The sequence below is a fragment of the Delphinapterus leucas genome, chromosome 9 (genome assembly GCF_059928025.1).
Source record: "Delphinapterus leucas isolate spDelLeu-1000000601 "Yukka" chromosome 9, BTC_Dleu_Yukka2, whole genome shotgun sequence".
In the NCBI taxonomy this organism is placed as follows: domain Eukaryota; kingdom Metazoa; phylum Chordata; class Mammalia; order Artiodactyla; family Monodontidae; genus Delphinapterus; species Delphinapterus leucas.
The window spans coordinates 95277224-95300974 of NC_143137.1; the positions used below are offsets into that span (position 1 = coordinate 95277224).

The following is a 23751-nucleotide window of genomic DNA, read 5'->3' on the forward strand; positions in this document are numbered from 1 at the left end:
GGCACATGAAAAGTGACAATAATGATGAAAAAGATGATGATAATAGCAATAGCTGTAAGTTTTTGATCTTGTACCATGGACCATGTAACGTGCTAAGTATTAGCCCCTTTCTACAGAAAATGAAACCAAGACTTTGAGCTAGTTGGTGAATTACCCAGATGATCCGATTCCAAAGCTCATGCTCTTTGTGCTGTAACACCTTTAGATCATGTGACCCTTCCATGAACCAGTTAGCTGTACCCATCTGAACTGTGGAGTCCTGTGGAACCTACATTGTGATTTACATGTAAGGACTCACCTATGGCCACTATCTTGCACAGGTAGCTCTGAGCATGGCAGAATCGGGGTTCCAAGCCATTCAGATGCCTCCATTTCTTGGGGTGGCCAACATACTTGCTCAGAGTTACTAGTACCTCCCTGCCTGCCTGCACTCAAGCCCAATGTTTTGCTTCCTCTCAGTACTGATCCTATACCTACATGCTGCAACTTAGAAAAAATTGTACCTCAAAAGGTTTGAGCTCTTTAGGTCGACCTTTGTATATAGCCTTTAGGGAATTATAAAATATCTTTGTTCTTCTGATTTCAATATTTCCTTTTTCATGCCCTCTAGGATTCAATCAGGAAGTATGTGTGGGACACTAGATTGCTAGGGTCAAAGTTGTTTCCTCTTGTTAACCATGAACAACAAAGCAAGGGTCATGGAGATCTATGTATATACACACACACATACGTATACATTTTCTCCTTGTTAGATTGTGTTCACATCTTCACAGATTTGGACTTGTTACTACTAAAGAAGGCATTACTATACTGCAATAAATCATAAATCCCTGAATTTCAAGTGCTTACTAATAAAAGTTTATTTCTGGTTCACGTCACAGTCTGACACGGCTCTGGTGACTTTCTGTGATGCTTTACTGTCCCAGTGGTGACTCAGCAGTTCAGGCTGCTTGCATTTTATAATTCTAGCACCTTACAGTCCTCCACTTCCAGCTACACAGGCAAGAGAGAGTGTGAAGAGCACTCACCTGCTCAACTGCCTCAGACAGGAAGTAGCACATCTCTTCCTTTCACATTCTCATTGGCCGTAACACAGTCACATGGTCCAAAATCACTGCAAGGAAGATTGGAAAATGAAGTCCTGTGTACTCAAGAGGGACACGTGGATGGGTGAGCATCATGCCAGCCTCTGCCCTCAAATTGTATAACCTCTGGTCCCTTAAAATCCTAGATCCAACTCGGCTAATTCCACACATCCATTCACACAGGAATTTCTCATGTCTCTACCTTCAAAATGCGGAGAATCTAACTCTTGATCACCACCTCTATTGCCCTCACCATGGTCCCAGCCTCCATCATCGATCTCCCTGACAACTGCTATAGGTTCCTTACTGGCTTTGTTGCTTCCACCCTTGCCCCGTACAATCTGTTCTCAAAACCAGCCAGAGTAATCACGTTAACTCTGAGTCAAATCACGTCATGCCCCATTTCACTGAGAGTGAAGTGTTCCTCGGGGTCAACATCATTGCCATGGCTCCAAAGCCCTTCACAGTCTGCTCCCCCTTTATCTCCAACCTTATCACCTACACTTATTCCCTTTATGTCCCTCTAACACCCAGTATGCTCCCACTGGAGGACATTTGCACTGGCTGTTCCTCCTTCCTGAAATGCCTTTCCCCTGGATATCTGCACGGCTAATTTCCCCTCCTCTTTCAAGTCTTTGCCCAGCTGTCACCCTCTCAATGAGGGCTGCCCTGGCATACTCAGCCCCCATGCTGTTACACTCCCCATTCCCATTTCCGTACTTTGTTTTTTCATGGTGCTTATCCTCTTCCAACATACTATATAACTTACATATTTATTTTACTATCTGGCCCACAATATTCACTAGAATAAGTGCCACGAGAACAGGGAATCTTGTTTGGTTCACAAGTCCCTAGGACAGCACCTGGCACATAGCAAGAACTCAATCAATATTATCAAATAAATAAGTGAATGAATCCTGTGTACCCAATGGGCCTAGTGATGGATCCCAGAATCTCCTTTTCAATATTTCTACTAGAGGATGTAATAGAGGGAAATAAATCTCCTTCCCTAATATCCACAAATTCCCAAACTAGATATGTCAATTAGACTTTTACTATGACTTTCACTGAAATTCATCAATCATCCATGATTGTCACACGGATAACGTCATTTTGTAGGTTTCTGGAGTTTTTACGTTTTGACTTTGACTCTGCCAGTATAGCATATTTAGATGTTAAGATGTTCAAGGCAAGGGTTATGGCTTTCAACTTGATTAGTACATAAAGGGACTTAATGGAATTCGTAGGATACCCGTGTTGGTGATTTTTTTAAATAAACATTTTAGCATTTCTCATAGCCTTTATACCTACGCAGATTCTCTTCTACATATAGACCCAGGCCAACCAAACAAAAGGGGTAAGCTCAGGAGAGTGGAACGTTTTCTCAACCACCCAAGGTCCCCTGTGAACCAGCCCTGGAGAACAACCCTAGCCATACAGGGCTGCGAGAACCTCATAAGTGAGCCTCCTTTTATCTGGAAGAAAGTCTGAAAAACAGACCAAAAGGTTTCAAGAGCATCTCTCTCTCTTTTCCCAAGAGGCTGGGTCGCTAGTGTCTGGACACAAGCTGAGCATTAGTCATTGTTTTAAACAAGGGGCCCCTTTGATCTGGTTTAAAAACACAAACAGAAGGGCCTTTGTCCAATCTGAATTGGACATGTGTCCTTTGATTCTGTAAATAATCAAATTTGAACATAGTGTTATAACCACAACTGCAAAGTGTGGAATGAGGCAAGTTTTTATTATAAGAAGACAATTTGCATTTATTAAGCAATATTTTTCAACAATACAGTCTTGTTTCTGAGATTCTTAACATGTTCCTTCACCAGTACAATTTAGTTCTTTTTCTTTCCCATTCCCATAATTCTCAACAATAAAGGAAAACCTATTTAAAAGAGTTCATTTTCCACAGAGACCAAAAAAAATATTTTCAAAAGAAACCAAAAAGCCAAAGTTATTCAGATCAGTTCAATCTGCGTCTTCTGGACAACTTGACTATTGAGGGCGGAATGATTAGTTAAAAGGCTTTTCATGGAGTCCAGAGGTTAGCACTGTCTGGATATCATCATGTATGTGAGACACTAGGCCCAGGGAAAGAAAAGCATTGCTTCTGTGGGAAGTAAGAAAGTGTTTACTTTCAACCTTCTCAGCAAAGGTAATGCAGGCCAGTGAGCCTACTTTCTGGGGTCTTTTGGTCCCTGGATTTCTAAGCCCCAGGGCCCAAGAGAGGTTACAACCTTGAGCCCAAGCTCCCCAGAGCACCAAGGTCATTTCTAAACTTGCAGGGTGAAATGTATTTAAAGCCCTTCCCCAAGGGGAGTTGCAAAAGTTAGAAGTTGTTTTACTGTCAGGGTCAATTTATATTCGAAAGAGTGCAGGAGATGGGGTCTTTGCCCAGGGGACTTCCTAGGAAAAATAGAATTGACCTATTTTTAAGGAGAATGAATTCCAGAACTCAGTCCTTGGGACCCACTCCCCTCCCACATCCGTTCTCTATTCTTCCAATGGGGGAGAGAAGTTTCTGCAAATCACTTCTGCTAATAACAATTGTCACCCTATGTACAAGGAACTGCCAGGAGCCCTGGCGCCCTTAACCCACATCATTAACTCCAACCAGACAAAGACCCTCACTGCTTTCCAGTGCAAGAGTTTAAATCTCAAACGTAATTATGCATGGGGGCCTTGGCTGACTCAGGTATCAGTGTTAGCTCTTATTATTTCTATTTTAATATTAACCTTTAAAATGTTTCTGCCTTCCTAAAATGATTATTAATATAGAATAATCATTTGATATAGCTTAGATGGGGACATTGCAGCTTTTCTTAACACCAGAAATTCTGAAACTTAAAGAATTAGGCTTCCCCACAAAGGCTACGAAAGTGTGAACCAGTCCAGGAAATAGGGAAACAGGACTTAGATGTTTCACTGCACGTAAAGCCAATCACAGTTACAGAAAATATGATCCTGAATAACACAGTAAATGGTTACCGATCAGACAAATACGCTAGAACCATGTGGGCCTGCTACAAGTTTAATCATGCAGGAGATTTTATGAAGAGGTAGAGGTCTCGATCCTTTACCCCATTTTGGAGTAAAGAGCTCATCTGAACAGCTTCAGTATGTGTTGCTTTCTTTTATACTCCAACAAGAGAACATGGGATAATACTTCGAAACAGTGAAGACCAATCTACATAAAAGTTATGTGAAAGAAGTCTACCCACCTCTGTTCTTTCAGTAGCCACCAAACTTTGAAGCCAGTAAAAGGAATATTTCTTGCAAAGAAGGTAAATTACTATGTGTTTCTGGAAATCTTCATCGTGTTTCTGTTAAATCCTGGAGACCCAAGATCAGCTTTGTGTCCCTGGGGCTTTACTTCTATTTGCACTAGAAAAACACAGTGGTCATCCGTGATGCTTGCCCTCTTGGACAGAATAAACACAGCACCACTGCTCCTTTGAACATTGGATGGAACCCAATGCAACACAAGTTTTAAATATATGCTTCACTTCCTTTTTTAGTATTAGATGCTTAGTACCAGGGTCAGACTTCTACAAAGGATACATACAGAGTAATCTTCTGAACTGTTTAAGGCATCAAACTCCCCTGTGGAATCCAGCTCTCTCCTTTAGCTCACTACTTCTGTGTACATGGAGCCTCCTTCTCTGTGCCCTAAGGAGAGACTGGCATAGTCCGTCTCCTTATTTTAGTTGTTAATTGGCCAACCTGGGTTCTAATCCCTGTTTGGCCACTAACCAGCAGCATTCTGGGGTCTGTCAAGTTTGCTTTTATGGGTATCAGTTTCTTCCTCTCTGAGATAGGAAAATAGAGCCAGATGAACATGAATAACACCTCCGGAACTGATGGTCTGTGGTTGTTTAGACAACTGTGTGCATGTGTAATTAATTAGTTCTTAATAAGGACATGGACCAAATTAATGAAATCCATGGTCAGTGAAGTCATTTCAGAGCTGCTCTAAAAACATTTGTCCAAAGGTTTCCTGTGTAAGAAAGTAAGTAGAATGTTCTTATTGTCTTTCATATAGAAAATGATAATATGAAAATACATGAAATTCACAAACAATTACCTAGAAACTAGTTTTGTTTTATTAATGTGGCTCAAATCTGAATCACAGATTAAAAATGTATCCATTTGGTGAAATGATTTATCCCATTATGAAGTAAGGATATCTCCATGAGAAATAGTCATTTATCCCTTAGGATGAATAAGTTTATCAGTTCATTTTCTAAGAGAAACTTCAGAGACAAAAAAAAGCGAGAGAGGACTTTCTAGGTAAGAGAAAATCCACGGGAGTGTAGACTAGTGTGACCTGGGACCAACCTGGCCTCTGCACAATTTTGCCTGAAGTTGGTTTGAATCATAGGAAAAATCATAATTTCCATTTGTTTCTCTTTTTTCTAAACTGATTGTCCTGTCATTTTGTCACTAGAGCAGGGACATGAATATGCAGCTTCTGATTCAAATACAGTCAAATTGACCCCAGGTTAAGGCTTGCATGAGATTCTTAGCAAAATAACCTCTTACCTAATTAGCTGGTACACGTAAACTAATTAGAACTTTACCCCCTGCCAGTAGGAAATTTGAGAAATTTGGTCCAAACATGGAAAATCTGATTTCACTTGCGGGAGTTGAGATGCCAGCAATGAATGGAGGGAAAGAGACGGATTGATTCAAGTGGAAGGAAAGAGACGGATTGATTCAAGTCACATGAGAAGGCTGGTGTGCCTTGCTTCCATTACATCATCCATTAAGAGGGCTGCACTGCAGACTTGACAGGTCACCTTCCCCGCATGATGAAATGGAAGCAGTGATCAGACAGAGAATTAATTGGTGCACGTGTGCTTGGCCATAGCGTTAAATGTTTATGGAGTGTTTAGATGACATCAAGGTAAAAACAAATGGTTGGAGTCACATGGCTAAGCCATGGAGTCACTGAAGTGAGTAGCAGGACTGCTGCCTTGTATAAAAGTCTTTTGGGGATGGAAGGACTCTGAACTTTTCATGAGTAAGGATTATGCGCAGGACATCAAGCTACACACCATAGGCACTGGAGTCCAGATATGTGGCCAAAGAAATTCCAGATCTGCCCTCTAATTCTGCCAGTCTCTGTCTGACATTGGGCAAGTTAGGTTATCTAGTGCAAGTTTCATGTGGTTATCCTGAGACTCCATTGAGGCAATGAGTAAAAATGCTTTTTTCTTTTCTTTGTTTTTACTAATTTCATTATTATTTTATAAAAAAGTATGCATGTGTGTCACATACATTTCAAACAATATAGAAAATTTCAAAAATAAAGCAACACATCACCCAAATTCTTATCTTACAGAAATGATCTGTGTTAAACTTTGGTAAACATTCTGTGCCTGTATGAACAGCTTCATTTTGTTTACTAAGTTAATTACTAAATTAGTTGCCCAGAGAAGAACACAGCATTTGCTTTAATCTAAATTGTCTGGCTCTGTTGACCAACTTTACAAAAGTGTTGCTAAATTGCTGTCATATATTTAGAGTAAAATCTGTCACAATGCCCAGTATGATAGTTTTCAAGTAGCATCCCTGCCAACCGTAAGGTTCCACAGAAGTACTTCCACAAATACTTGATTCAAGTTTCACTTTTTAAACATTTTTCAATTTTTTTTAGAACCTTCATTTTAAAAACCCAACTTCGAGATTTACCCACCTGTTACCATTCAGGTAGGTGAACTGGATTTTCCTAAGACTAAAGAGTAAAGTTACTTCTGCCATCACTGTTGAATTGAATGAAGAATATTCCAAGATTGAAGGTGAACAGTTGCAAAGTGTACAATTTCCATTCCTAGATTGTGTGAATACAAATTTTCTCAACACTCTGTAGCCCCTCAAAATGTGAATATTTAAAGTACTTTATGACTGCAACTTGCAAGAATATCCAAATATTAACTTTTCTTATTGCTATCCTTGATCAATGTGATAATTTGGAAATGTTTTTAATTGTACTGAAATAACTTTATGCTCATCAAAATTTGGTGAACATCCTTCTAGATATCTCTCAAAGATAAAACGATGGATGGATGCAGGAATGATGCCCCAATCATAGTTTATTTTTATGTATATGTAATATTTCATTTAATCCCCTCAAATTTAACACACAAAAAAGGGGAATCTAAAAGGATTCTAAAGGAATCTAAAAGGATTCTTTCTAAAGGAACCTCAGATAATTTTTTGAAAATGGAATGTACAAATTAATCTGTATATTTTAAAGAATTATACTTATGTCAATATATCCACGTGATATCACCCAGGTTAAGAGATTAAAACTCTCTGTGGGGCTTCCTAGATCACATTCACATCACCTTCATTACTTTTGTAATGATCATTTCCTTGTTTTACTTAGGAGTTTTCCTGTATATGGAAGCATCTCTGAACAATGTTTGTTTAGGTCTGCCAGATGTGAATGGAACGTACAAGGAATCATACTGTGCGCACTAGTTTGTGGCTTACTTCTTTTGTTCATTATTATAATTCTAAGATTCATGTATGTTTATATGGATAGTTGTAATGCATTCATTTTTGATGTTGTATATTATTCCATTATATGAAAATACTACAGTTTATTTTTCCATTCCTCTGATTATGATCATTTGGGTTTTCAACTATTGGCTAATATAAATCATGTTTCCATGGGCATTTTGAGTAGTCTCTGGCCTATGAGTCCAAGAGTGTCTCTAAGAGCTATTCTTCTGGGTAGAACTGCTGAGTTGTTTGCTGTGCAAACATTCTACTTTTCTAAGCAATACTGACTTCTTTTCCAATATTCATCAATATTGGACCAATATTCACTCCCACGAGCAAAGAATAAGAGTTTCCATTGCTTCCCAACCTCACCAGCACTTGGTATTGTCAATCTTTTAAATCTATTGCAGCCAGTATGTACATAATACTGTTGCTCTCTGTGGCTTTAATTTGTACTTGTCTGATTACTGAAATTGAGTTTCTTGCCATATACTTATTGGTTATGTTTTTCCTCTTTTGTTAAGAGCTTGTTCACTCTTTTGTCTCTTTTTCTATTGGGTCGTTGGTATTTATTACTTATGAATTTAAAGAAATATAGATAGATGATTAAATGATTGTTTTATAGATGGCTAGATAAATATCTCTACCTCTCTATCTATCCCTCTCTGTATGTATGTATATATAGAGAGATTCTAGATACTAGTTTTACCAGTTATTAAGCTATTATCTCTTATTTTCAAATCTATCTTTTAATACTTTGTGATTCTAGGGCTATGTATTAGTTAGCTGTTGCTATGTAACAAATGACTCCAAAATTTACCAGTTTTAAACAACAGACATCTATTATCTCCCAATTTCTGTGGACCAAGAATCCGGGCATAGCTGAGCTGCATGTCTCACTATCCCTCACAGAGCTGCTAGCAATGTGTTAGCTCAGGATCTGGGGTCTCATCTCATGGCTCACCTGGGGAATGGTCCAATCCCAATCTCATCCAGTGGTTCCATTTCTCACAGGCTATTGAACCACAGGCCTTATGTCCTCACCTGCTCTTGGCTGGAAACCAACCTCAGTTACTCGACATATGGGTTTCTCTCACATGGCAGTTTTCTTTATTAAAGTATGAGAGCCAAGAAGACAATAGATAGATGGAAGTCGCACCAGAAATGATATCGTGTACCTCTAGCCAAGTGCTAGCAAGTCATTAGGTCCAGCCCACACTCAAGGAGAGGAGATTATACAGGTGCATTAACACCAGATGCAGGGATCATTGGGAGACATGCCAGAAGCTCTTATCCCAGACTGGGATTCTACATTTCTTCATTGTCAGTTGGTTCCTATTAAGGTCCATCAATATAGGGCCCTAGAGGAGGTAGGAAGGCCAAAGTGGGAGAGAATCTTGCGCCTTTTGATCTCCTACCATTCCTATTAGTGTCACTGCAGCAATGGCTCTTCATCTTGGAAGCAGCAGTTAGAACAAGTAGCAGTTAGTTACAATCTCCAGACTTTTCTATACTCCCAGAACCAGTCTCATCACACCTCCTCTTATGTACTAACACCAGCTAGGCAGCATCCTCTCATTAGAGGGTAGAACTCTAGCGCCATGAAGCCCCTCCTCCAAGCACCAGCTTGGGAGCCCACCTCTTCAGAGGTCTGAGTTCCACCTTCCCCAGCCCCTTCTCCCAGCTCCTAGATTCTGATCATCCTGCCACTTCCCTGGACCCCGCTGCATAAGGGTCGTAGCTGCTTCTTGCTGTTACTACCTCTACATCACCTCGGTATTCCCTTTTTCACTCTTAGGCCTCCCATACCTATTTAATCAGGTCCCCACATTAAACAATTTCTGTTAAAACATTGAGTGTGGTTTCTGACTGATACCCTGATATCTTCACCCAGTTTGAGGGATTTGAAACAGAATTCAAAGTGCCCCTTTTCTTCAAACACTCACAACTTAGGGAGGAAATAATACATAGGCACAAACATCTATAATACAAACAGAAATTGTTGCCATAAAAAATCTACAAGTAAAGAGTTTTAGGGGTTTAGAGGAGGAAAAAGGTGCTTCTGGCTAGGAGAAGCAGATAATCTTCATAAAGAAGGGAGGATTTTAAATCCTAAAGTGTGAGGGCTTCCCTGGTGGCACAGTGGTTGGGGGTCCGCCTGACGATGCAGGGGACACGGGTTCGTGCCCTGGTCCGGGAAGATCCCACATGCCGCGGAGCGGCTGGGCCCGTGAGCCATGGCCGCTGAGCCTGCGCGTCCGGAGCCTGTGCTCCGCAACGGGAGAGGCCACAACAGTGAGAGGCCCGCGTACCGCAAAAAAAAAAAAAAAAAAAAAAAAAAGAAAGGAAAAATAATCCTAAAGCGTGGTTAGTCCTTAAAAGAAACAAAAAGAGTAGGGAGGAGGAAGAGAAAAGCAAAAAAGAAACCATAACAGGAAATAAGATTTGGAAGTTAAGTATACAGAACAAAAGAGAGCTTGGTCTCTACACCAGTGTTGTCCAATAGAAATATACTGTGAGCCACAAATCCAAGCCACAAAGCTAGTTTTAAATTATCTAGCAGCCAAACAATACAAAAAGTAAAAATAAATAAATGAAAGGAATTATATGTTGTTTAATTCAATATATGTAAAATATTATTTCAATTGATAATTAGTATAACAAGTACTAATGAACTCTGTACATTCTTTCCCTTATACTAAGTCTTCAAGATCCAGTGTGTTTTTACATTTACAGCACATCTTAGTCTAGACTAGCCACATTTCAAGTACTCATAACCACATGTGGCTTTTGGCTACCATATTGGACAATGTTGATCTGAACAATAGGGAACTGTGGAATGTTTCTGACCAAGGAACCACTATAATCAGGGAAGCGCTTAGAATTTTTAGTATGGAAAAACGGTTTATTCAGTGGGCAGACATTTACTGAGTACCTGATACCTAATAATGACAACACTAAGAGACCTACTATTTACTGAGTGCATACATGTGTTTAACAACCACTAAATACCTTTGGAACTTTTTTATAGAGAGAAATTAGATGCCCTGCTCTAACAATGTCTTCAGTTATTTTCTTTAAAACGTTAGTTAATTTTATAAATGTTGTGAGAGGCTTCTCAAATTTCTCAAAATAATTAAACAAGAGACCTTGAGTTTTCCAAAAAGTGTTTTCCTTAGCATTAAGGTTATAAAGCTGCATGCTGGATTTATGCTTCCTGAATATTGTAGGATCTGTCTATCCTCCCACTAATCCTCTCCTCTAGGGATCTTTAATATGGTGATTACTGACATTCCTACTAAAATGATAAAAATACAGGAAATGTCATTTTAATGATTGTGCGTTTCAGCCTTTCCAAGTTACAAGATATAAATGAGAATTATTTACAAGTGGAGTGCATTTCCCCCTAGGAATTCATTTGGTTCACCTGGATTTATGGACTCAGTCTGTTTTCCATTTCATTTTATAAACGTTAAGCTAGCTATTAAGATAGGAAACACATCCAGGTAATGCGGGGAGTGAGGGTAGAGCCAGCTCTGTCCATAACCAGCAATGCTCACGTCACTGATTTCATTTAATCTTGGTAGATTAGTCACGAGACTCTGTGTCTTATCTTTTAACATTTGCTATTTATTGTTCTCCTACAAAAGGAAAAATTCCATAATTTTCCTCAAATCCTTTTTGGAATCAAAACAGGAATAAACAATTCCCAAACTTCTGTAAGTATTAATGGCATTGCCCTCATACTTTCAGTCTGTTTGAGGATTCAGTAAATGTGCTCTTTCCATGTTTGGTGTCAGGTCACCTGGGATTGTGATAGGACAATGGAATCTGGGTTCCGAGTGCAACTTCACTATCATAGGCTTTGCTAAATAACTCTGGACCTGGCCTTGATCATTGGTGGCACAGAGGAAGGGAAGAGGAAAAGGGAATTGAAAGTATTTCTAAACTGCAAAATGTTCCATATATGTGAGGTGTCAGTTAATACCAGTTCTTTACTTTTAAGTACATTACAACCTGCATGGGAGAAAAGTCATATCTGTGTGGGAGTGAGTAAGACTGCAGGAGGGAGACCTACTGAGGAGGGAGCATTATTGATAAGAGCTTGAACTAATGCCTGTGGGAGTGGAGAGCTGCGGTCGGGCTAAGGACAGCTGACCTTGATGCAAACTCAGCAATGGATATGATGCTAACAGAGAGTGTGGTGGCTTCAAGGATGGCTTCTCTCTAGGTTTTCTCACTTTGGCAACTGGGTACCTAGTTGTGCCATTCTCCGAGAGAATCACAGAGCAGGAGTGAATTTGGAGTCTAGGGGTGAAGAGGGAGCATCGTGGACATGAATGGATTCAACCTTGTGTAGGGTGAGATGCCCAGGGGACATGCAGGAGGAGACTGCCACAGCCAATTGGATATATATGCCTAGAATTCAAGGGACAGGTCTGGGTAGAAAATATTGGGTGGGCTGAAAAGTGCTTTCAGTTTTTCAAGTAAAAATAAAAGACACATTTTTCATTTTCACCAAGAACTTTATTGAACAACGTATTCACCCTTTTGTTCCACTACCTTCTGCCATTTTCCAGGCAACTTCACAATTCCGTCTTCCCAAAACTTTTCATCTTTTTGAGCAAAGAACTGTTCCAGGTGCCTTTTACAGTCTTCCAGGGAATTGATATTTTTTACATTAAGAGAATTTTATAAAGACTGAAATAAATGGAAGTCTGAAGGTGCAATGTCTGCTGAATATGGCAGATGAATCAGAACTTCCCAGCCAAGCTGTAACAGTTTTTGCCCAGTCATCAAAGAAACATGCACTCTTGGTGTTACCCTGATGGAAGATTATGCATTTTTCTGTTGACTAATTCTGGACACTTTTCATTGAGTGCTGCTTTCAGTTGGTCTACTTGGGAGCAGTATTTGTTAGAATTAATCGTTTGGTTTTCCAGAAGGAGCTCATAACAGAGGACTCCCTTCCAATCCCACCATATACACAACATCACCTTCTTTGGATGAAGACCAGCCTTTGGTGTGGTTGGTGGTTCATTTTATTTGCCCCACGATCTCCTCCATTCCACATTGTTGTACAGTATCCACTTTTCATCACCCACCGCAATTTGTTTTAAAAACAGAATGTTTTCATTATGTTTAATTGGAGAATCGCATGTGGAAATACGGTCAAGAAGGTTTTTTTTGCTTAATTTATGTGGAACCCAAACATCAAAGTGATGAACATAACCAAGTTGGTGCAAATGACTTTCAACACTTGATTTGGATATTTTGAGTATGTCAGCTATCTCCCACGTGGTATAACGTTGATTGTTCTTAATTATTGTTTTGATTCGATCACTATCGACTTCAACCGGTCTCCCCGACCATGGAGCATTATCCAGCGAGAAATCTCCAGCACGTATCTTCGCAAACCACTTTTGACATGTTCCATCAGTCACAGCACCTTCTCCATGCACTGCACAAATCTTTTTGTGTATTTCAGTTGCGTTTTTACCTTTCTTGAAATAGGAAAGCATAATATGCAGAAAATGTTGCTTTTTCTCTTCCATCTTCAATATTAAAATGGCTACACAAAAATTCACCAATTTTGATGTCTTTTTCTAAATGCATGCTGATATGACAGCTGTCACATACAATCTGACAAAATTGTTTCAAATGAAGTTAAAGACAACTAAGTGCTACTAGAGCCATGTGATGGAAAAAACCAAACGAATCTTTTGGCCAACCCAATATATACTTCAGAATCAAGAGGTGATTGAAGGCATGAAAGTGGATAAGCGCTCCTGGGAGATACATGTAGAGACAGAGAAGGAAATGGAGCAAGGACAGAACACTAGCAAACCAGTATTTTAAGGGAGGGAAGAGAAAGAAGAGCTCACAAAGGATTCTGAAGCTGTTGGTGCCACCTCTTCCCCCTGCCCACCCACATCTGAGTTCATTTTCCTGCTGAGCTGGCCTCTTCCCACCTCTTGCTTCATTGTCTGAGGGCCCTCTCTGGTGCCAGAAGAACTGACTCAGCTAGCACAGGGCATCTCACAGGTGCTGAGAACTTAATGAACTCAGGTAGAGAAATAATCCAGCTTCCCATCCTTGGTGGGTCAATTCTGACATGTGTTCCACAGGGTTCACCCAAGGCCCATGGTGCCCACTGCCCCCACCTGACCACTAACATGCCTTTCATTGGCTTGTTTCCTGTCCTATTTCACTTTCCCCATTTCCTTGTTTGCACTTCCTGGGATCACTTCCCAAATAAACAACCTGCATTCTCCCTCCACCCACCCCCCATCTCAGAGTCTTGGAGGGAAAAACTAAACTAAGAGAGAAGGAGAGACCAGATAGATAGGACAGAATCAATGGAGTCTGGTGTCTTGGACGGGGAAAAGTGGAAGGACAGTTTCATGAAGGAATTGATGAATAGTGCAAAATAGTGCAGAGATACTGAGCCAGAGAAGGAATGAAAATTTTCTCTGAATTTAGCAGCTGGAAGGTGACTTCGCCAAGAGCATTTTCAGTAAAACAGTGGGAGTAGCAGGCAAATTTGGGGCACCGTTGTGTGACTGTGAGTTGAAAAAGAGGAGACAGCCATAAAAGGAGGAGAAATGGTAGGAGCTAGAGGGGAACGTGGGTGAGGGGGGGGAAGTCTTGTTAAGTTGTTTAGGATGGCATGGATGGAGTGTGCCCAACAAGGCTAGGGCAGTAGCAATGGTGCCAGTAGAGGAGCGTGGGCCATTAATAGAGCACAGAAGGCCCTTTGAGGAAGAGTGAAAGGATGGAGTCCAAAGTGGAAATCATCCATCTTGGACCTACCTTGCCGCCAACACCAGACCAAATGATAGATGTACACAGAGAAACTTTACAGTGGGTAAGAAACAGAGAAAGTTCCTAACCTGATTTCTATGTTCTCAGTAAAGTAGGAGACCAGTCAGCAGTCAATATCTATAGCAGAGCTTTGAAAACAGTGGTGAGGTTTGAAAAAGCACATGTGGGAACTCAGTGCTGCAGACTGTATAGATGCACAGAAGGACAACCAGGAAATACGGTAAGTCCCCTGAATCCAAATCTTCAAGTTGCGAACTTTCAAAGATCCAAACGTGCCCCTGGATGCCAGCTGTTGTACTGCACTACTGCACTTTTCAAGGCACTGCACTGTTAGATTAAAAATATTTTCTTTATTTTTTTTGTGCTTGTTAGTCTTTTATATATTATTTGTGTGAAAAGTATTATAAACCTATTACAGTACAGTACTATATAGCAGATTCTGTTAGTTGGCTACCTAGGCTAACTTTGTTGGACTTATGAACAAATTGGACTTACAAACGCACTCTCAGAACAGAACTCGTTCATACGTAGGGGACTTACTGTACTGAGATCCTTGCAGGGCTGAAGAATGTGAAGGCCTGGTGGCCTCGATCCCTGAGGTTTGGTTCAGCAACTCAGAGACAGAAGCCTAGAATCCTAAAGGATGTACTTATTCAAATGGGCATAGAAGTATACGGTTGTATTAGGCTTCTCCAGAGAAACAGAACCAATAGTGTGTGTGTGTGTGTGTGTGTGTGTGCGTGTGTGTGTGTGTGTATAAAAGAGAGAGAGAGAGCGAGAGACCAAATTTTGCAGGGCAGGCCAACAGGCTAGAGACCCAGAGAAGAGTTGATGTTGCAGCTCCAGTCTGGAGGCTGTCTAGAAGCAGAATTCCTTCTTCCTCTGGGGTCCTCAGTCTTTTTCTTGTAAGTCCTTCAACTGATTGGTGAGGCCCATGCACATTATGGAGGGTCATCTGCTTTACTCAGTCTACTACTGATTTATTTATTTATTTATTTTTAAAGATTTTTTTGATGTGGACCGTTTTTTTTTAACATCTTTATTGGAGTATAACTGCTTTACAATGGTGTGTTAGTTTCTGCTGTATAACAAGGTGAATCAGCTATATGTACACATATATCCCTATATCTCCTCCCTCTTGCGTCTCCTTCCCACCCTCCCTATCCCACCCCTCCAGGTGGTCACAAAGTACCAAGTTGATCTCCCTGTGCTATGCGGCTGCTTCCCACTAGCTATCTATTTTACGTTTGGTAGTGTATATATGTCCATGCCACTCTCTCACTTCGTCCCAGCTTACCCTTCCCCCTCCCCGTGTCCTCAAGTCCATTCTCTATGTCTGCGTCTTTATTCCTGTCCTGCCCATAGGTTCTTCAGCACCATTTTTTTTTTTTTTTTTTAGATTCCATATATATGTATTAGTATACGGTATTTGTTTTTCTCTTTCTGACTTACTTCACTCTGTATGACAGTCTCTAGGGATGTGGACCATTTTTAAAGTCTTTACTGACTTTGTTACAATATTGCTTCTGTTTTATGTTTTGGTTTTTTGGCTGCGGGGAATGTGGGATCTTAGCTCCCCGACCAGGGATCGAACCCACACCCCCTGCATTGGAAGGCGATGTCCTAACCACTGGACCACCAGGGAAGTCCCTACTACTGATTTAAATGTTAATCTCATCTAAAAAAATACCTTCATAGTCAGACAGAGAAAGACAAATATTGTATGATATCACTTATATGTGGAATCTAAAAAAAACTAACACAAATGAACTTATTTACAAAACAGAAATAGATTCACAGACATAGAAAACAAATTTACGGTTACCAAAGAGGAAAAGGGGGAAGGGTAAATTAGGAGTTCGGGATTAAAATGCACACACTACTATATATGGAGTAGATAACCAACAAGTATGGCACAGGGAACTATACTCAATATCTTGGAATAACCTATTATGGAAAAGAATCTAAAAATGTATATATACATATGTGCGTGTGTGTGTGTGTATAACTGAATCACTGTGCTGTACACCTGAAACTAACACATTTTAAATCAACTATATTTCAACAACAACTTTAAAAAAGAGATAATAGAAAACATTTTAAAAAAGTGATTAGAAAAAAATACCTTCATAGTAACATCGAGACTGATGTTTGACCAGATATCTGGGTTCTGTGGCCTAGCCAAGTTGACACATAAACTTAACCATCACAATGATCGTAGTAAGCGAGTGATTGAAATTACAGCTAAAAGCCCGCACTGATTACATGTGAGAGTGCAACAGGAGAAAACTGACACCCTGAGGGAAAAAGTAAAGGGTTCAAGCAGTTTCTCAGAGTTGTCTGTGGGACCTGGACCAGAACCATCTGGAGATCTATGAGGTGCAGACTTCTAGGCACTGCCCCCATACCTAGGCAATTGAAATCTATGGAGGCAGGCTTTAGGGAACTGCATTTTTCCAAGCTTCTCGGGTGATTGTTACCAACATTAAAGCTTGAGAACTGCAGGATTAAAGGGGAGTTGCTCCTGAAGCTGCCAGATAAGCATGATGGGAATAAAGGAATTAGGAGAGTTTTTTAAATGAGACACTGTGTCCAAAGTGCGGGATGTTAATATTAAAGGTTGACGGCCTGTCCAGTCCCAGGATGAGGCCGTGGCTATGGGTGGCTGAAATGAAGGTGAAGTTCAATGTGGCTGCCTTTGTCAAAGAATTCTGCTGCTAAGTTGTTGCCTAGGTCACCCACTAGCCATTGGAATTGCCCTGGTTGATGGCAGGATTGAGGCTGGAGGATGGATGACCAACGCATTAATAGAGAGAGAAGAGGAACCTAAAGGGATGCATTATAGCTACAAGCACAGAAGGTGTGCTATACCATCTTCTCTCCTGACCTCTCACTGTGCTAGCCATGGGAAGGTGAGCCCCCCTGAAAAATCAGCAGAGGAAGCAGTGTCCTTGGGGAGAGCTGATGACAATAAAGAGTCAGCAGACAGCAAAGGAGTTTGTTTCTATTGGAACAGGGGTGACAGAGGGCACCAGGGAGAGTTTGGAGGGAAGTAGGAAGTTAAGAGGAAGGAATGGAAAAGGGCATGTCTGGAGCATTAGGAAAAGCTAAACGACCAGTGGGGTCTTTGGGGCAGAGGTGAAATACGACAGGATTGGGGGTCTGCAGGATTAACTGCATTTGCAGTTCCAAATGGAATTTGGGATTTAAGAAAAGTCGATGCTGCACAAATCCTTAGATTATTTCATTAAATGATGGTTATGTCAAATTGGCCTTGCCCTGGGTTCCAACTAGAAGAAGCTATTTTGGTCCCCGGGGAAAACCCTCTCCCAGGTGTGCAAGTGAAGGTGATGGTTAGTCCCCAGGACTTGGGGAGGGAGCATCGCAAGCTGGCTTTGGGAAGAGGGATGAGAAGAGAATTTCAGACGGGTGAGAAAAAAAGAAAAAAAAAGCATGAAGGTGAGAAAGAGAAAGCACGTTTAGACCATGGGGCCAGATATTCAATAGTTGGCCACAGACCCTGCCATGCTTTGTCCTCATTAAATTCTCCTTCTTCCCTTGGATGGTGAACGCTGCCCGGCACGGGTGAGGCGATTTCCTCAGGACTGCCTGTGTGCACAGAGTGGTTCAGGGCTGTCCTCCGTATCCTGCGAAAGGGAGGATAAAAAGGAGACCTCCTTTCTCCGCGGTTTTCACCTCTGAAGAATGACGAGCCCAGAGAGGCTGCACAGGACTCTGGGGAGGCCACGCCCCCAGGACGCGGCCACATACCCAGCGGCGACGCCTGATGCCTTTCCCAAAAGTCCTGGCTGCTTCTCAAAGAACGAGAACACCAGTGTGAGCTCATTTGAACCTGGCTGAAGGGAAACGATTGTGGAGAAGAATTTAGGAAAGTTTGCTCTTTTCCTCTGCCCCAGAGACAGCGGTGTCGGCATTATCAACTGTGACAAAGAGAAGTCCATTTGAGAATTATTCTTTACATTCATCTCAACCAAAAGGACGGTGGAAAGGACTCATGCTGCTTTGATGTGTAATATAAAAGACTCAGAAATGGTTTTTAAAGAATTTTCATCAAATTCTTTAAATAATAAAACCGAATAATTATTTGGTTCTCCTGTGAAGGAAAATACAAGGCACTGAGTTTTAGTTCATTACACATCGTCCTTCCACTAAGTTCACTTGGGACCCCGGAAAACGTTTTTAGTCTTCCTATATTGTGAAATCTGTGAGGTATGCACCTACTTAACATGCCTAATTAACTCAGGGATGCGTGTGTGCGCGCGCCTGTGCACGCACACGTGCATTTACACTTTAACAATGAAAGAAAATGCATTTGAACAATATTTATCAAACAGTTGAATGCTACATTTCTTTCTGGGGCCCTAAACCAGATAACCGATGGGACAGGAACGTCCCAGTGCATCTGAGGCCCCTGGATGGGCTCCAGCTCCTAACAAGGGCTGATGATGCTGACGACAGCGATCCATGTGTCACTCGAGATCTGTTAAATCAGATCATACGAAGGAAAGGAAGGTAATAAATAAAGAACGTGTGAGTGAAAGGAAGCAGAATCAAGGGAAGTTTTGAGACAAGTACCTATGTAATTCTTTCCTTAAAAATTCCTTCTGATGTAAAAGGAATTCGTGAACTCCATCTGCACTAATCAAATTACTCCAAATAAAACTGCTCAGGCACTGTCTTAAGGGCCCCTTATTAAACACCCAACCCCATGAATCTAAAGGGAGCACTGAATTTTAATCTTAAAATGGGACGTGTGGACAAGGAATCGGAGACATGAATTGCTACTAGCTATGCCGGCGACCGTTCTGCACGGCCTTGTAGGCCCTCATCTGTAAAAGAGAAACAACGGTGTGCATCTTGCCTCCACTACAGGGTTGTTCTCAGAAATAAGTGAGACCTCTTTTAACTTCTGAAGCACTCTGCAAATGGAAGGGATGTCGTTATTCCATTACTCCTTGGAGTTGCACTTATCATTTGCAGAAAAAGGCACTGAGCATGGGCTGAAAGATAAAGCTGCAGTCCGCCTAGGCATCTGAGCTCTTCTCTGCTTGGCCACCTTTTACCACTCCCGCAGCTAAATATAGAAGAAAAGGCTCCAATGCAGAAGGTGGAGACAAATTGTTAGGCTCCTCTTCTAACTTCATCAAGATTCTTGGCTTTCTTCTTCATACCCATGTTTGAATTATTAGGTAGCAGACATGCTGTCAAAAGACTGGGTAATTATCTGTCATTTCCCATGTCTGAAGGCAGCCTTCCACCTCTGCAGCTAGATGGATAATCTGTGCTTGCATTCCAAAATTTATTATATTTGGACTTTATGTGGGTGTGCATGACGCCTCGAGGGAGAAACCTCAAGAAACCTCTCTTCCCCCCCACAACCTCCTCCCCGACCCACAGCCACACACACACACAGACACACACAGACTCACATGTACCACACATACACACACCCCAAAGCAGGGCTCTGTGGACCAACAACTGACCCCAAAACTTTGGATATTTTTTCATTAATCTTTCAACTATACATCTGTGTTTGTAGTCTCATTTTCACATCATTTTCTAACCCAATCAACGTTTGGTCATATGCAATCAAGTGGAAAAACAAAAGCCCAAACACTAATGGATCTCTTCCTTAAGCTACCATCGCTCTTTGCAAAAGATTATCTCATTATGTAGAAAATATTATGGTAATAGCTTTAGAGCTGAAGATGTCCTTTAGAGACCTGTTCATTAAAGGCAAAAATCAAAAGGCTGATTCAGTAAAGAATATGTTTTGACTTGTTTTCCCACCTGTAGAAATGGATCGACAATGATGTACCTCTGCCTCTAGTCTGGTTCTCTTTGGGACCAGTAGCATGCCTTTTTAAGACAACTTGTAGGCATTGGAAGGAAAAGTCCCTCACTCATTCTGAAATTCTATCCAGATAACAGGAATCATGACGAGCAATCATGTATCTACTTAGAGCAAATAATGAACGTATCCTCTGAACCAACTATTGAAGGCTCAGAGTGTGCTAGGCCCTGAAAAGACACAGATGAAAGATGAAGTCACTTGCTGTCCACGATGTACCCACGTGGACAGTCAGCACGGTGACTGCTGACGTACAGCAGAGCAAAGGCGCCTCTCTGCTTAGAGCAGGAGGAATGGGATGGGGGAAAGGAATGTTGAAGGGAGAATCAGAAATTTTCCTGCAGACACAAGAACTGCAGCCCTTGCATGAAGGCATAAAAGAGCATCAGAAATTTGGGAAACGGTTAAGAGTTCCACATGGCTTGAGTATAAGACTCCATCATCTGGAGGCAGGCAGAGGTCAGACCATAAAGACAATGCACACCATATAAGGACTTGAAGCTTCATCCTTTAAGTCAACAGTTGTCACAGTGCGGTTCTTAGAACAGCAACACCACCTGGGATCTTGTTAGAAATGCAAAATTTACTGTTTGTAGATGACATCATACTAAACATAGAGAACCCTAAAGATGCTACCAGAAAAATACTAGAGCTAATCAATGAATTTGGTAAAGTAGCAGGATACAAAGTTAATGCACAGAAATCTCTTGCATTCCTATACACTAATGATGAAAAAGCTGAAAGTGAAATTAAGGAAACACCCCCATTTACCATTGCAACAAAAAGAATAAAATATCTAGGAATAAACCTACCTAAGAAGACAAAAGACCTATATGCAGAAAATTATAAGACACTGATGAAAGAAATTAAAGATGATACAAACAGATGGAGAGATATACCATGTTCTTGGATTGGAAGAATCAACACTGTGAAAATGACTCTACTACCCAAAGCAATCGACAGATTCAATGCAATCCCTATCAAACCACCACTGGCATTTTTCAGAGAGCTAGAACAAAAACTTTCACAATTTGTATGGAAACAGAAAAGACCCTGAATAGCCAAAGCAATCTTGAGAAAGAAAAGCAGAGCTGGAGGAATCAGGCTCCCTGACTTCAGACTATACTACACAACTACAGTAATCAAGACAGTATGGTACTGGCAGAAAAACAGAAATATAGATCAATGGAACAGGACAGAAAGCCCAGAGATAAACCCACACACATATGGTCACCTTATTTTTGATAAAGGAGGCAAGAACATACAATGGAGAAAAGACAGCCTCTTCAATAAGTGGTACTGGGAAAACTGGACAGCTACATGTAAAAGAATGAAATTAGAACACTCCCTAACACCATACACAAAAATAAACTCAAAATGGATTAAAGACCTAAATGTAAGGCCAGACACTATAAAACTCTTAGAGGAAAACATAGGCAGAACACTCTGTGACATAAATCACAGCAAGATTCTTTTTGACCCACCTCCTAGAAGAATGGAAATAAAAACAAAAATAAACAAACGGGACCTAATGAAACTTAAAAGCTTTTGCACAGCCAAGGAAACCTTAACCATATGAAAAGACAACCCTCAGAATGGGAGAAAATATTTGCAAATGAAGCAACTGACAAAGGATTAACCTCCAAAATTTACAAGCATCACATGCAGCTCAATATCAAAAAAAGAAACAACCCAATCCAAAAATGGGCAGAATACCTAAACAGACATTTCTCCAAAGAAGATATACAGATTGCCAACAAACACATGAAAGAATGCTCAACATCATTAATCATTAGAGAAATGAAAATCAAAAATACAATGAGATATCACCTCATACCAGTCAGAATGACCATCATCAAAAATCTACAGACAATAAATGCTGGAGAGGGTGTGGAGAAAAGGGAACCTTCTTGCACTGTTCGTTGGAATGTAAATTGATACAGCCACTATGGAGAACAGTATGGAGGCTCCTTAAAAAACTAAAAATAGAACTACCATACAACCCAGCAATCCCACTACTGGGCATATACCCTGAGAAAACCATAATTCAAAGACAGTCATGTACCACAATGTTCATTGCAGCTCTGTTTAGAGTAGCCAGGACATGGAAGCAACCTAAGTGTCCATTGACAGATGAATGGATAAAGAAGATGTGGAACATATATACAATGGAATATTACTTAGCCATAGAAAGAAATGAAATTTAGTTATTTAGTTATTTCATTTCTGTAGTGAGGTGGATGGACCTAGAGTCTGTCATACAGAGTGAAGTAAGTCAGAAAGAGAAAAACAAATACCATATGCTAACACATACACATGGAATCTAAGAAAAAAAAGGTCATGAAAAGCCTGGGGCAGGACAGGAATAAAGATGCATACCTACTAGAGAATGGACTTGAGGACACGGGGAGGGGGAAGGTTAAGCTGGGGCAAAGTGAGAGAGTGGCATGGACATATATACACTACGAAATGTAAAACTGATAGCTAGTCGGAAGCAGCCACATAGCACAGGGAGATCAGCTCGGTGCTTTGTAACCACCTAGAGGAGTGGGATAGGGAGGGTGGGAGGGAGAGAGACGCAAGAGGGAAGAGATATGGGGATATATGTATATGTATAGCTGATTCACTTTGTTATAAAGCAGAAACTAACACACCATTGTAAAGCAATTATACTCCAATAAAGATGTTAAAAATAAATAAATAAAGTTTTAAAAAGTCTACAGAACTTATCTACAAAACAGAAATAGAGTTACAGATGTAGAAAATAAACTTATGGTTACTGGGGTGAGGGGGTAAGGGGAGAGAGGGATAAATTCGAAGATTGGGATTGACACATACACACTACTAGATATAAAATAGGTAACTAATAAGGACCTACTGTGTAGCACAGGGAACTCTACTCAATACTCTGTAATTGCCTAAATGGGAAAAGAATCTAAAAAAGAGTGGATATGTGTATACGTATAACAGATTCACTTTGCTGTATTCCTGAAACTAACACAACATTGTAAATCAACTACACCCCAATAAAAATTTAATATATAGATATACAGATAGATAGATAGATTCTATATTCAACAAGATAAACACAATGCACAAACATAAGGCTCTTGACTTGGAATCAAATTTAAAAAACACAGCTATACAAGTTGTCTTAAATATAGACTTATAAAAGGAGATTAGAGAGATTAGTTGAGAATATACTCTGACTTGATCAAAAGTGTGTTGCTCATTCTTGATCTGGCTTTCAACCTGGCTGACTCACTCATAAAACCATCATGTCGCAAGGGTCACGTGGCACCCAGGCATCAACAGTGTTCCCTCTCCTATGTAATCAACTGTCCTCACCCCTTCACTCCCAGTGAGCTTGTTCATATCTATCCTCTGTGTTGTGTTCATTCCTTTGGCTTTAAAGCAGTCTCTTTTGAGTGAATATATGGTCAACTCAAAATTCAGACT

The 23751-nt window shown here is 40.6% G+C and overlaps 1 long non-coding RNA gene across 1 annotated transcript in view; it reads right to left on the bottom strand.

Annotated features, from left to right (window-relative positions):
- The window catches only part of LOC149748459 (uncharacterized), a 165021-nt gene that overhangs the window by 133768 nt on the left and 7502 nt on the right, over positions 1-23751 (bottom strand). Inside the window, exon 2 of the long non-coding RNA XR_016394395.1 lies at positions 1029-1114. This is a non-coding gene — a long non-coding RNA (uncharacterized LOC149748459). The remainder of the gene's footprint in view (positions 1-1028; positions 1115-23751) is intronic.